Below are 15,041 nucleotides of genomic sequence, written 5' to 3'. Positions count from 1 at the left end.
GGATAAGGGTCTTTTTTCAGGCTATTTCAAATCCTGAAAGATGATGCTGTGAAAGTGCTGCACTCAATATGCCAGCAAATTTGGAAAACTCAGCAGTGGCCACAGGACTGGAAAAGGTCAGTTTTCATTCCAATCCCAAAGAAAGGCAATGCCAAAGAATGCTCAAACTACTGCACAATTGCACTCATCTCACAGGCTAGTAAAGTAATGCTCAAAATTCTCCAAGCCAGGCTTCAGCAATATGTGAACCATGAACTTCCTGATGTTCAAGCTGGTTTTAGAAAAGGCAGAGGAACCAGAGATCAAATTGCCAACATCTGCTGGATCATCGAAAAAGCAAGAGAGTTCCAGAAAAACATCTACTTCTGCTTTATTGACTATGCCAAAGCCTTTGACTGTGTGGATCACAATAAACTGTGGAAAATTCTGAAAGAGATGGGAATACCAGACCACCTGACCTGCCTCTTGAGAAATCTGTATGCAGGTCAGGAAGCAACAGTTAGAACTGGACATGGAACAACAGACTGGTTCCAAATAGGAAAAAGAGTATGTCAAGGCTGTATATTGTCACCCTGCTTATTTAACTTATATGCAGAGTACATCATGAGAAACGCTGGACTGGAAGAAACACAGGCTGGAATCAAGATTGCCGGGAGAAATATCAATAACCTCAGATATGCAGATGACAGCACCCTTATGGCAGAAAGAGAAGAGGAACTCAAAAGCCTCTTGATGAAAGTGAAAGTGGAGAGTGAAAAAGTTGGCTTAAAGCTCAACATTCAGAAAACGAAGATCATGGCATCCGGTCCCATCACTTCATGGGAAGTAGGTGGGGAAACAGTGGAAACAGTGTCAGACTTTATTTTTTTGGGCTCCAAAATCACTGCAGATGGTGACTGCAGCCATGAAATTAAAAGACGCTTACTCCTTGGAAGGAAAGTTATGACCAACCTAGATAGCGTATTCAAAAGCAGAGACATTACTTTGCCAATAAAGGTCCGTCTAGTCAAGGCTATGGTTTTTCCTGTGGTCATGTATGGATGTGAGAGTTGGACTGTGAAGAAGGCTGAGCGCCGAAGAATTGATGCTTTTGAACTGTGGTATTTGAGAAGACTCTTGAGAGTCCCTTGGACTGCAAGGAGATCCAACCAGTCCATTCTGAAGGAGATCAGCCCTGGCATTTCTTTGGAAGGAATGATACTAAAGCTGAAACTCCAGTACTTTGGCCACCTCAGGTGAAGAGTTGACTCATTGGAACAGACTCTGATGCTGGGAGGGATTGGGGGCAGGAGGAGAAGGGGACGACAGAGGATGAGATGGCTGGATGGCATCACTGACTCGATGGACGTGAGTGTGGGTCAACTCTGGGAGTTGGTGATGGATAGGGAGGCCTGGCGTGCTGCGATTCATGGGGTCGCAAAGAGTTGGACATGACTGAGCGACTGAACTGAACTGAAGGGTCTTTGGGCAGGATTTCATCAGAAGTGTTCCTTTTGGTCTTAAAAACTCCGAGCTAAGAAGACAAATTATCTTCCCCCCTTACTGGGCTCAAGCAGACACTCAAGAGGTTTTGTTCCTGTTTTGACCCGGGGGGTGAGATGCATTCCCCATCCTGAGTCCTTTGCTACTTACCCCAGATCCAGATGTGGGGCCAAGGCCGGCGGGATGGAGCGGTGGGCGGGGGTGTGGGTAACCCGGCCACGGCCCCCGTGGCTGTTGTTTATCAAGCACTCACTGAGGTCTTGCTGCCGAGGAGTTCCGCAGATGTGAGTCAAGTCTGTCACCGAGAGATTTAGAGGAGATTATCCTGGACCCTTTTCATACTGTTCATGGGGTTCTCAAGCAGGAATACTGAAGGGGTTTGCCATTCCCTTCTCCAGTTGGAGGAGACTCTGGAGAGCCCCTTGGACAGCAAGGAGATCCAGCCAGTCCATGCTAAAGGAAGTCAGTCCTGAATATTCATTGGAAGGACTGATGCTGAAGCTGAAACTCCAATACTTTGGCCACCTGATGCGAAGAGCTGACTCATTAGAAAAGACCGTGATGCTGGGAAAGATTGAAGGCAGGAGGAGAAGGGGGTGACAGAGAATGAGATGGTTGGATGGCATCACTGACTCAATGGACATGAGTTTGAGCAAGCTCTGGGAGATAGTGATGGACAGGGAAGCCTGGCGTGCTGCAGTCCACAGGGCGCAAAGAGCCGGACACACTGAGGACTGAGCTGAACTGAACTGTCCTGGATGCCCTGGGTGGGTCTGGTCTAATTGGTGGAAAGGTCTCAGGAACGGAGCTGAGGCTCTCCCGAAGGAGAGAGCTCACGTGTGGATGGCAGCGTAGGCCGGTGGCCAGGGGTCTCCGCATGGCCTGCCCTGGGGGGCTTCAGACCTGCCTCCCCAGACCCCACAGTCTGGGAGCTGACGCCTTGCATTAAGTCTTACAAAAAGTGAATCTGCTTCTTTTACCTATTCCACTGGATAGGCCCGGATGGATGGATAGGGAAGTGATGCTGCTGGAAACACGGAGGCAGGGCTCTGCTCACAGCTGCGGGGAGCCCGGGCAGAGGCCGTGGGGATAGTGGGTTCCTGCCTGCCCTCAGGACATGTGGCAGAAATGGGCCAGCAGCTGAGACCCCCGGCGCTGCCCGCCTACCCTAACGCTTCCTGAGGTTCCCAGAGCTTGTTTCCCAGCAGGACTTCCAGCTTTCCAGCCAACAGTTTCATTCCGTCTTCGATTCCCTTTGAGCAGAGCAGGCACCGAGGAAGCAGGGGCTTGGGCGGGTTCCCAGGGAGATTTTGGAGGGGCCGTGGCCTCTGTGGAGTGGGGTGGGGGCACGGCGGTGTCTCACCACGGACACGGACAGGGAGAGGCCCCGCTGGCCTTGTGTCCCCGGGAGCTGGACCCCAGCGCTGCGTTGGGGCAGGCGCCTGCAGCCCCAGGGACAGGCTTGACTCGCCCATTCTCCCATTGTCCCCTTCCTGCAAGTCTAGGTCCTGGTGTGACCGTGGGGGACATCGTAACACAGAGGCCCCCTCCCCTCCAGGGCCTTCGGGACGTGGCTGCGGAGGCCGGGGGTCGGGGGGGGCGGTCCGTGTTGAGCACCTCGTCCGAGGAGGACCAGGCAGGCCCCTTCTGGGGTCAGCGCGTGGGTCACAGGGCTGCGGCCACCTCTGGCGGCTTGGCTAATCACTGTGTGGTCCCCTCGGAGCTGAGCGCTGGGCTTTTCCTCGGCATGATGCTCTCTCAGCTCAGTGCTGCTTCTCAGGCAGCAGCAGCCCCCTGCCCACCCTGTAAATCCGAGCCCATCTACCTCACCTCTTGGCGCTCTCTCCAGTTGGTGGGGGGCCCTGTGCGGCCCTGGAACTGGGGGTGCAGGCATGGGTGCTCTGCGGAGCCAGCTGGAGCCTCTGGTTCCCGCTCAGCAAGCCAGCCTGGCTGCCAGGCCTGAATGTCAGGGCGTCTCCCCTGGCCACCCGGCCTTCCCTGTTTCAGTGTCTGGTGCTGCCTGGGGCTCTGGGCTGGGCTCTCCTGCCTCTGTGTCAGCACCCGCCAGCCGCCTGAAATGGCTTCACAGCCAGACAGACTCACCCCAACCTCCGCTCCCTGCCATTGTCCCTGCCCTCCTTACACTGGACAGAGGGCCGAGGCTCTAACACACCCCAGGCGGCTCCTGGGAACAGTTCGTGGCCCGGACGAGAATCAGAAATAAAAGGAATTAGAATTTCTTAGTCTGCTCGCTACCTCCCCTGAATGACCAGGGGGTCCCACCCCGAGATGATCCATCGCCCTGGTCCTCACCTTGGGACTGGGCGGGATTCCTTTTTTTCCCTCATGCATTGAACTTGGACTGGTTGTTTGTTTCACATATGGTGATATACATGTTTCAATGCTGTTCTCTCAAATCATCCCACCCGCACCTTCTCCCAGAGTCCCAAAGTCTGTTCTTTATATCTGGGTCTCTTTTGCTGTCTCACATATAAGGCCATCGTTACTGTCTGGGGATTCCTTTTTGAACTTTGGGCCATTCAGTTGCTAAGATCCTGGAGAAAAGCCTTCCGCAGGCGTTTTTTTCCTCGAAGGGCTGGTCAGTCCCGGGCCCCTGGCTGTTGGCAGAGCCCCCCGCCCCTGCCAGCACGGCCGGTATGCTTCACTCCAGCCCCGAGGTGTTTGCAGCAAAGATTCTCTCACAGGCAGCAATATCAGCTGTCGGAAATGTAAGTGTTCAGGTCACGCTTTTTACAACACAGTTTTATTTTGCTGGGTTATTTGAGGTTTCCAGGTGCCCTTACTTCGGATCAGAGTCTGCCATGATGGTGTTTTTGGTACCAGGGTTGACCTGGATCCTCACTTCCTTGTCATCTGCAAACCGCAAACCTCTCTCTAGTCAGGATCCCACACATTTCAAGCTTAAAATGTCCTCGGTAAAACTTGCTGTCACTGCCACACTTTAAAACACACGCTGAGTGGGAGACTCCAGTTACTGCACAGCATTCAGTTGGCTAAGTTTTGGGAGTAATTCCCCCAACATGGTCCTTTTCTCCAGAGTCCTTACGGGTCAATTTATCTGGGCTCCGTGTGGTGAACAAGAATTAGTCTTCCAGAGTTCCTCAGAACTCTACCTGGATTCCCTCAATAAATCACGGGTCTTTCAATATAATAACCTCAGCATGCTACTGGAAGAAACAGCATGCTATTAGATTTAATTATCCCATCACAGGTCATTCTGAGATCATCAATCACTTACCATAAAAACGAGTCTAGAATATTGTTATTTATAAGACGCTGAGACACAGCCGCTCAATGGAGGGTAAGGTTCTGATTTCAGAGCTCTTTCTTAATTTCTCATCTTCAGCTTCTGATGCTAAATGTCAAAATTAATTATGGGTCACATCATATTAACACAAAGCCTCTACCATTCTTTCAGAAATGTTATCGCAACATCCCTGTCAGAATCAGAGTAGCATGCATAACTTTCCACTGGGAATAGTATTACCAGTCTAACTGGTGCAAAAGTCTGGGTGTGGGTTCCCTGAGTGAGTCCAGGGAGGCTTTGTCCCGAGGGGCACCGCAGGGGCGCAGTAAGCGTGGGTGGACTCAGGCGGCACTTTGCGAGAAACCCCAGCACCTGGCTCCAGCCTGTCATGCGCTTGCTCGTGGGTGAGGACACGGGCCCCGCAGGACCCGTGCTTGGATGTCTGGGTCAGACTGTGCCGAGTTGCTCCCCCCGTCTGTTTCCCTGCTGAAGCCCCCCCTGCAGGCCCCTCCCTGGGTTTTGCTGACAACAGGGAGAGGGGAGGGGCTGGGGAAAGCACACAGAGGCCCCCGGAGGGCCAGAGCTGGACGCCAGCCCCGGTGGGGTGACAGCAGACAGAACTCCGCATGGCTCTGTGTCTGGGCCCTGGTGAGGCCCACAGGCCGCGGGGGTTCCCCATGCCCAGCTCTGCAGGGCCCCTCACCCACCGTCCAGCTGGGCGGAGCGCTTGCTGAGCGTGGCTGTGTCTCTGAGCAGGACTTCGGGTTGCCTGCGGCGTCTCCTGTGCAGCTGAGGACCCACAGGACTTGACTCATGAATCGTTGACCACACTGGGAACCGTGAGGGAGTCTAGAGGCAGAGGGAGAGCCGTGGGCTCGCTTTAGACCGTCCGCCGCCCTCACCACACGGCTGTGGGACCAACAGGCAGGAGCAGGTCAAGGCGGGGCTTTGCCAGGCTCTAGGGGAGCAGGGGATAAGGCTGCAGGGCCTGAGGTGACGAGAACCGAGGGGAGAGCCACCAGCGCCCGGGGGTCTCAGGGCAGAGCAGGGGGTGGGGTCCAGCAGTGTGGGCGAGGCCCAGGCCCATCCTGGTGGGGGTACCGAGGGGTACCACAGGGGTTTGAGGACAGGAAGGGCTGCCACGGGGCCCCGTGTTCTGGAAACAGCAGCAGTGGCTTGCACGTGGAGGAGGGAGCCTGCTCTCAGGTGTCAGGGCCCCTGCTGTGCGTGTGTGTGCGCCTGGGGGCCCCGCCCCTCCCTGGACTCTACCCGCAGTGGGGTCAGCCCTGACCTGGTTCCCAGGGCTCCCTGTGTCTTGGCCTCAGGAGGATGGTTCCTCTGCCCACGTGTCCTGCTCCCCTCTGAGTGGGGGCTCCCACTGGGACCTCCCTCCCCTCCAGTTCTGTCCTTTGGACATCTCCCCCTGGCCACCTCCCTCAACGTCCCAGGCTGGATTCTCCATCTTCATCTTAAAACAGCCCCTCCTCCGTGTCCTCTGCTCACGGGACCTCTCGGAGCTCACCCGGGCGCTGGGACTGTGGGACTGGAATGATGACGCTGACGATGTTTCCACGAAACCCCGATCCCATCTGGATGTCTTCTGGGAGGAGACCTGGGGGAGGCTGACGGTTCTCTGGGTCCCACTCCCCACGTGCCCAGAACAAGCCTCCCGGGTCCTGGCCGCGAGCCTTTCCGTTGTCCTCGAGGGATGGTTACCCTGGTAACAGCGAGCCGGGGGTGGGTGGGGGGTGGGTGGGAGGGTGCTGCTGTTACCTGCTCAGCAGACGGGGAGACGGGGCGGCTGGCTCACACCCAGCTCTTCCTGCTCATCCTGCTGAGTGCACTCGTGTGGCCCGCCCTCTGAAGGCTGCAGGGCACCCCCTGCCCCCCGTGTCCCGGCCCACATCCCCTTTTGTCCCCTGGGTGTGGGGACCCCCGCTCACGGTCTGCCCAGTGAGTGGACGGGACTCCAGACCCCAGGAGGGCCCCCCTCCCTTTGATGTTAGGATTTGCCCCTTGCCTTCTGTCAGCGATGTAGCAGAGTTTTATCTCTTTAAAGTGGAGAGGGAGGAAATTAACTTCGCTTTCATAGTTTCCCCACACCGTGGGAGATGACCGAGGCCCTCTGTGGGCGGCGCTGGGCGGGGAGAGTTGTCACCACGCGGGGACAATCTATCGGGAAGGAAAGTCCGTGGGAGGACTCAGAGCTGGGGACGGAGGTCCCGAAACCTCTGCAGTGATGTCCAAGTGCCTCCGTCTCTGCTTCCATTGTTGCCGCCCTGGTCCTGGGGCCACGGCTGCCACGGTCCTTTCATCCGAGTGGGCCAAGGTCTCTGAGGAGCGTCGGGAGTGCCAGCTGGATTCCGGGGCGTCACTCGGTGGGTCACAGGGAGCAGGCGGGGACTCTGATGACGTAGTACGGTTTTCATGCACCGGCAGCCCGGGCCATCTGACGCGTGTGCTTAGAACAGCAGAACCTCGCATGTGGGATGTTGGCTGAATGACCCGCAGCAGCCTTGGCCCGTCCGTGCGGTTCCATGGAAGCCCGGGAAAAGCCACGTCTGCGGCGGCCCCCCGTGCCTCGACAGGAAGGAGAGCGGGGCTTCCCTCCCGAGCCTGGCTGGCAGCGGTCTGCCTGGCTCCTTCCTGGGTCCCAGGGCATGCACTCCATCTAGGAGTCTAGATGGGGCAGGTGGGGTGCACAGCTGAGCGCCTATAGCAGCTCGAGCCTTGTCCTTCCTGAAGCCACAGGGACCCCCCCTGTGGGCCCCATGGGTGGGCAGAGGGGCCCGGGGACGAGCCGCGTCCTGGGAGACGGGGCTTCCACCTCTTATGCCGACCTTCCTTCTCGCTCTGAAGGCATCATCCTGCCGCGGGGCTCAGCCCCGACCCTGGAGGCCCCTCCCCTCGTCCACCAACCCCACACAGCGCACACAAAGCCCTCCGCGGAGGGTGGGGGGACTCTGGGCCTGAATGTGGGCTCAGCCAGGGTCTCTCCTAACAGAAACCCCACCTCCAGTGAGGCATGGAGGCTGGAGGAGTGCTCACGTGTCTGGAGCAGGAAACTCTGGGGAAATCCTGCTGTGAGACTCATGGGGGAAAGTATCTGATCAGTAAACCGTGATGATAACCGGTGGTGGAAACCATTCGTTAGCAGGCCAGGTGTATTTGTTAGGAAACATTGCCCTACAAATTAGAAACAATTTCTGCCCGATGTATTTGCTTACATTTTACTTTACTTAGGCTCTCGATCATGTTTAGGTTATTAATTTCAGTACATCTGTGCCTCTAGTCTCGGACCAGACACCTGCCTCCCACTTTGTATGAATCGCACGGCCACGTCCGTCATGTGTTAACAGGTGGAGAGTGCTCTTCCACCTGGAAAGTCCCCTGTTCCTCCCCTCTCCATCTGCCTAACTCTGTCCCTCCTTATCAGCTGTCTCCATCTGAGTTCTGCGTGCTGCCTGTCTATGACTATCACTGTCTGTCTGTCTATCTCCCCCGTGTTCACATGTTCTCACATCTCAGGGACCACAGCATCCCGGCCACTGGGGACCACAACCCGCTCAGCAGCGATTCGTGGTCAGAGCGGATGACTGGGGCCCACGGGGAACCCCGGCTTCCCACTGACTTCCTCCCGGTTGAAGGTGCAGCACAACTCTCCTCAGTTAAACACAGGAGCCCAGGAAGGTCAAGCGGCTTCCGAACAGCTCCGAAAGCTGCACATGAGGCGAGGTCCGTCCCTGAGCAGGGCTGGTCTCCGAAGGGGCCTGACAAGGCCCTGCCGGCCCAGTCAGCCTCTCCCAGCTCTGAGAACCGCTCTGCTGCTCGCGAGGACCGCCCGGCTTCACCGCAGAAGCAGCAACCGCTCTCTGGTTGCTCCCAGTGCACATTTGCATTTTTTATACTAAACACACCCGACTTACAATGCTGTGTTGGTGTCAGGTGGACAGCACAGGGACTCAGTTATACACACGTATGCACTCTTTTTCAGATTCTTTTCCATTATTGGTTGTTACAAAATATTGAGTCTAGTTCTCTGTGTTATACACTAGATCCTTGTTGGTTATTTACTTTATATATATTAATAGAAGTGTGTGTGTTAATGCCAAGATTCTAATTTATCCCCCCTACATCCAATAGACCATAGTAAAAGCAAGATCAGATCAGATCAGATCAGTTGCTCAGTCGTGTCTGACTCTTTGCAACCACATGAATCGCAGCACGCCAGGCCCCCCTGTCCATCACCAAGTCCCGGAGTTCACTGAGACCCACATCCATCGAGTCAGCGATGCCATCCAGCCATCTCATCCTTTGTCGTCCCCTTCTCTTCCTGCCCCCAATCCCTCCCAGCATCAGAGTCTTTTCCAATGAGTCAACTCTTCGCATGAGGTGGCCAAAGTACTGGACTTTCAGCTTTAGCATCATTCCTTCCAAAGAAATCCCAGGGCTGATCTCCTTCAGAATGGACTGGTTGGATCGCCTTGCAGTCCAAGGGACTCTCAAGAGTCTTCTCCAACACCACAGTTCAAAAGCATCAATCCTTCAGCACTCAGCTTTATTCACAGTCCAACTCTCACATCCATACATGACCACAGGAAAAAGCAAGAGAGTTCCAGAAAAACATCTACTTCTGCCTTATTGGCTATGCCAAAGCCTTTGACTTTGCGGATCACAACAAACTGTGGAAAATTCTTAAAGAGATGGGAATACCAGACCACCTGACCTGCCTCCTGAGAAATCCGTATGCAGGTCAGGAAGCAACAGTTAGAACTGGACATGGAGCAGTGGACTGGTTCAGAATTGAAAAGGAGTACGTCAAGGCTGTATATTGTCACCCTGCTTATTTAACTTCTATGCAGAGTACATCATGAGAAATGCTGGACTGGATAAATCACAAGCTGGAATCAAGATTGTTGGGAGAAATATCAATAACCTCAGATATGCAGATGACACCACCCTTATGGCAGAAAGTAAAGAAGGACTAAAGAGCCTCTTGGTGAAAGTGAAAGAGGAGAGTGAAAAAGCTGGCTTAAAACTCAACATTCAAAAAATGAAGACACTGCATCCGGTCCCATCATTTCATGGCAAATAGATGGGGAAACAGTGGAAACAGTGACAGACTTTTTTTTGGGCTCCAAAATTGCTGAGGATGGTGATTGTAGCCATGAAATCAAAAGACGCTTGCTCCTTGGAAGAAAAGCTACGACCAACCTAGATAGCATATTAAAAAGCAGAGACATTACTTTGTCAACAAAGGTCCATTTAGTCAAAGCTATGGTTTTTCCAGTGGTCATGTATGGGTGTGAGGGTTGGACTATAAAGAAAGCTGAGCTCTGAAGAATTGATGCCTTTGATCTGTGGTGTTGGAGTAGACTCTTGAGAGTCCTTTGGACTTCAAGGAGATCTAACCAGTCCATTTTAAAGGAGATCAGTCCTGAATATCCATTGGTAGGACTGATGCTGAAGCTGAAACTCCAATACTTTGGCCACCTGATGCGAAGAGCTGACTCATCTGAAAAGACCCTGATGCTGGGAAGGATTGAAGGTGGGAGGAGAAGCGGACAACAGAGGATGAGACGGTTGGATGACATCACTGACTCAATGGACATGAGTTTGAGCAAGCTCTGAGAGTTGGTGGTGGAAAGGGAGGTCTGGCATGCTGCAGTCCATGGGGTTGCAAAGAGTTGGACAAGATTGAACTGACTGACTGACCCGTTTCCCCATTAGTAACCATAGGTTTATTTTCTAAGTCAGACCTGGAGGTCTCCTCCGACTGATCCTGGCCCTTTGAGTCCATTCCTAATACAGCAGCTAAACCTGCCCACTGCAAACACAGGTCAACACGCTTGACTCGGACCCCACCCCCCAGTACTCAACCCTGAGATCTCCCTGGGGCCCCCTGGGTCTCCTGTAGCCTGGCATTGTGTTTCCTGAAGTCTCCTCCAGCCAAGACCAGCTCTCCTTGGTCTGATGCTGAAGCCCCAATCTTGGTTCCTCTGGGGCTTTAAAATCACAGGTCTTGTTGGGATGAGACCTGTGACACGTGTGCAGCTGATGCACACACACGCCACTGTCTCAAAGGCTCATCAAAAAGCAGTTCAGTTTATGTCAGGCTAAGAGCCTTTCAGGCTGTGGTTCCACCCCCAGGCCCCGCCCTGGGACGAAGAGGAAAGGGAACGCTCAGAGCAGGTGCAAACACCTGTTCCCCTGTCCCTCCATCAGGGCAAGGCTGCAGCCACCTCTCCCCGGGCGGCTCTTAGCTCGACCCCCGCCTGGCCAGTCCTGACCGCCCCCCGAGGGGGAGGTCAGTGGGGAGGGAGGCTGGGCGGGTCCAGGGCCTGTCCTGGGATGTGAGTCCAGGAGGACTGGCTGCAGGATTCCTGCCCGCCACGCTGTCCCTTCCGCCTCCACAGCCTTCTCACAGGTGGCCCTCCAGGAGGACAGCTGCCCCGTCTTCAAGCTCCGTCACAGCGCTGACACAAGGCGTCTCCCGGATGTTTCTCCCATCCTAAAGCCCGCCATCCCCTGCGTTTCTTTACTTTGCTTCATGGTCTCTTCAGTTTCAATCACCAGCTCAGAGGACCATTTGTCCGAATGTCCATCCACTTGTCCATATGTCCCACCAGACAGGAGCTCCATCAGGGCAGGGACTGCGGGTGGATGTCAGCTGGAAAGGAAGCGGTGGACGCTGGCTCCACAAGCAGGCCTTCGCAGGCTCTGCCCTCGAGCAGACCCACGGCCCTCATGGACGGAGTTCTAGAAGTTTAGCTCCTCATCCAGCCCGGTTCCCGACTGGCAACACGGGGAAACCAGCGCTATGTCTGGGCAGTGTGCGCGGACGGGCAGTGCGCGCGGACGGGCAGTGCGCGCCGACGGGCAGTGCGCGTGGATGGGCAGTGCGCGCCGACGGGCAGTGCGCGCCGACGGGCAGTGCGCGCGGACGGGCAGTACGAGCCGACGGGCAGTGCGCGCCGACGGGCAGTGCGAGCCGACGGGCAGTGCGTGCCGACGGGCAGTGTGCGCCGACGGGCAGTGTGAGCCGACGGGCAGTGTGCGCCGACGGGCAGTGTGAGCCGACGGGCAGTGTGTGCGGACGGGCAGTGTGCGCAGATGGGCAGTGAAACTGACATCCCTTCTCGGCCGACCGTGAACGACGTGGCTGGTCCCCCACCAACGTCACCCAGGGCGGGGCGCTCAGCCAGCCACGGAAGCACGCTCCCAACAGCTGCCTTCCCGACCGGGAGACCTGTTTCTTTTTCTTTTTAAAAATATAGCATACTAATTTTGTTAGGGATTTTGCCTGGGAAACTTGGGAACTCTTTCAGTTCTTAGCAAATAAATTTGTGCAAAGGGGGAATAGGCTGATGGATTTTCCCAGTATTTTCTAAGGGGTGTTTTAAACTTTTCTTTTCTAGAGTGCAGATTTTGTCCCAGGAAAGTGTAGGACATCTGGTCCAATATGAAGGTGAAATAGACAAGCCCTGTCTCAAAGAAATATAATTCAAGCCATGTGGGTAATTTGAAATTGTGTAACAGTCATATTGAAAAAAAGTCGAAAGAAACAGAAGAGACTGACTTTAATATATATTTTATTTCACCCAGTACACCCAAAATATTATTAATTTAACTTGTATCTAATATAAAAAGTGTAACAAGGTCCTTTACACTCGTTTTTGTACTAATTCTTTGAGCCACATTTCACACCCACAGCCCGTCTCAGTCCAGACCGGCCACATTCCAGCACTCCACAGCCGCGGGAGGGGGCAGGGGGCCTGCCTGTGGACGGCACAGCTCCGGAGTTGGGGTGGGCAGGCAACCTGCCAGCCCTGGGGTGTGGCCCTTGAGCCAAGAGTGGAGTTTACCATTTTTAACCGGGTGGACCAAGAAACACAGAAGATGCTGTAGGGACTACAGGTGGTGATGTTTGGGTTTATCAGTTACTATTAAATTGAATTAATCGATCTACACTTGATTTTTTCTCAGTTTTAATTTTAGTAGAAAATATAGATAGATAGATGCAGCTCATAGGCAAAAAGCTCTGCGAAGGGTTGAAAATCATGTCCGGTCTGATCCCAGGTGAGGTGACAACGTGCTCAGAGAGGCCCAGAAATTAAGGCAGGACCGCCTGGGCCACGCCCATCACCTGGGCCACGCCCACCACCTGGGCCACGCCCACCACCTGAGCCACGCCCATCACCTGGGCCACGCCCACCACCTGGTACCACCTCACCTGGTGCCACCTAATCTGGTGCCATGTGCTCTGGTACCACTTCACCTGGTGGCCCATCTGTCATCTTGTACCGCACCCCCTGGGGGCCCTCGCATTCCCCACCGCCCTTCTCCGAGCTCCTTCTAGCCCAGCACTTCTTGTTTGCAAGAGTTAAATTAGAAGCTCACCTCCTACACACTGGAAGTCATCGCCATGAAGCGTATTTCCTGTTTACTCGTGTTCCACGGCTGTTCGCAGGCTCTTTACGGGCTTCGGTGCTACCTGCTAAGGAAATCTGCCAGTGAAACCTGTCGCTGGTCCTGCTGGGAGAGCCCTGCAGGCCTGAAAGGAGGTCTGTCTGCACCCACGTTTACGAGATGACTGATAGTTATCACTTAGGTCTTGGGTGACCAAACTTGCCAGCATATTATTAACTTTCAATAAAAGACATATGATTATCTCAATAGATGCAGAGAAAGCCTTTGACAAAATTAAACATCCATTTATGATAAAAAAAAAAAACTCCAGAAAGCAGGAATAGAACATACCTCAACATAATAAATGCTATATATGACAAACCCACAGCAAACATTATCCTCAATGGTGAAAAATTGAAAGCATTTCTCCTAAAGTCAGGAACAAGACAAGGGTGCCCACTTTCACCATTACTATTCAACATAGTTTGGAAGTTTTGGTCACAGCAATCAGAGCAGAAAAAAAAGTAAAAGGAATCCAAATTGGAAAAGAAGAAGTAAAACTCTTACTGTTTGCAGATGACATGATCCTCTACATAGAAAACCCTAAAGACTCCACCAGAAAATTACTAGAGCTAATCAATGAATATAGTAAAGTTGCAGGATATAAAATCAACACACAGAAATCTCTTGCATCCCTATACACTAATAATGAGAAAATAGAAAGAGAAATTAAGGAAACAATTCCATTCACCATTGCAACAAAAAGAATAAAATACTTAGGAATATATCTACCTAAAGAAACTAAAGACCTATATATAGAAAACTATAAAACACTGGTGAAAGAAATCAAAGAGGACACTAATAGATGGAGAAATATACCATGTTCATGTATCAGAAGAATCAATATAATGAAAATGAGTATACTACCCAAAGCAATCTATAGATTCAAGGCAATTCTTATTAAGCTACCAACGGTATTTTTCACAGAGCTAGAACAAATAATTTGACAATATTTATGGAAATACAAAAACCCTCAAACAGCCAAAGCAATCTTGAGAAAGAAGAATGGAACTGGAGAAATCAACCTGCCTGACTTCAGGCTCTACTACAAAGCCACAGTCATCAAGACAATATGGTACTGGCACAAAGACAGAAATATAGATCAATGGAACAAAATAGACAGCCCAGAGATAAATCCATGCACCCATGGACACCTTATCTTTGACAAAGGAGGCAAGAATGTATTAAAGACAATCTCTTTAACAAGTGGTGCTGGGAAATCTGGTCAACCACTTGTAAAAGAATGAAACTAGAACACTTTCTAACACCATACACAAAAATAAACTCAAAATGGATTAAAGATCTAAACGTAAGACCAGAAACTATAAAACTCCTAGAGGAGAACATAGGCAAAACACTCTCCTATATAAATCACAGCAGGATCCTCTATGACCCACCTCCCAGAATATTGGAAATAAAAGCAAAAATAAACAAATGGGACCTAATTAAACTTAAAAGCTTCTGCACATCAAAGGAAACTATCAGCAAGGTGAAAAGACAGCCTTCAGAATGGGAGAAAATAATAGCAAATGAAGCGACTGACAAACACCTAATCTCAAAAATATACAAGCAACTCCTACAGCTCAATTCCAGAAAAATAAATGACCCAGTCAAAAAATGGGTCAAAGAACTAAACAGACCTTTCTCCAAAGAAGACATACAGATGGCTAACAAACACATGAAAAGATGCTCAACATCACTCATTATCAGAGAAATGCAAATCAAAACCACTATGAGGTACCATTTCACGCCAGTCAGAATAGCTGTGATCCAAAAGTCTACAAGCAATAAATGCTGGAGAGGGTGTGGAGAAAAAGGAACC

At 52.5% G+C, this 15,041-nt stretch overlaps 1 long non-coding RNA gene across 1 annotated transcript; it reads right to left on the bottom strand.

Moving 5' to 3' along the window:
- Window positions 1–4,230: 4,230 nt before the first annotated feature.
- LOC113879078 lies at window positions 4,231–6,453 on the bottom strand. Its single transcript, XR_003507184.1, has 3 exons — window positions 6,273–6,453; window positions 5,458–5,599; window positions 4,231–4,667 (listed from the first exon to the last, which is right to left on the bottom strand). It is a non-coding gene; the product is annotated as an uncharacterized LOC113879078 (long non-coding RNA).
- Between the last annotated feature and the right edge of the window lie 8,588 nt (window positions 6,454–15,041).

Source organism: Bos indicus x Bos taurus, chromosome 20 (assembly GCF_003369695.1).
Source record: "Bos indicus x Bos taurus breed Angus x Brahman F1 hybrid chromosome 20, Bos_hybrid_MaternalHap_v2.0, whole genome shotgun sequence".
Classification (NCBI taxonomy): domain Eukaryota; kingdom Metazoa; phylum Chordata; class Mammalia; order Artiodactyla; family Bovidae; genus Bos; species Bos indicus x Bos taurus.
Note: the sequence above shows the minus strand (reverse complement) of the source record. Positions and strands in the feature narration are given on the sequence as shown.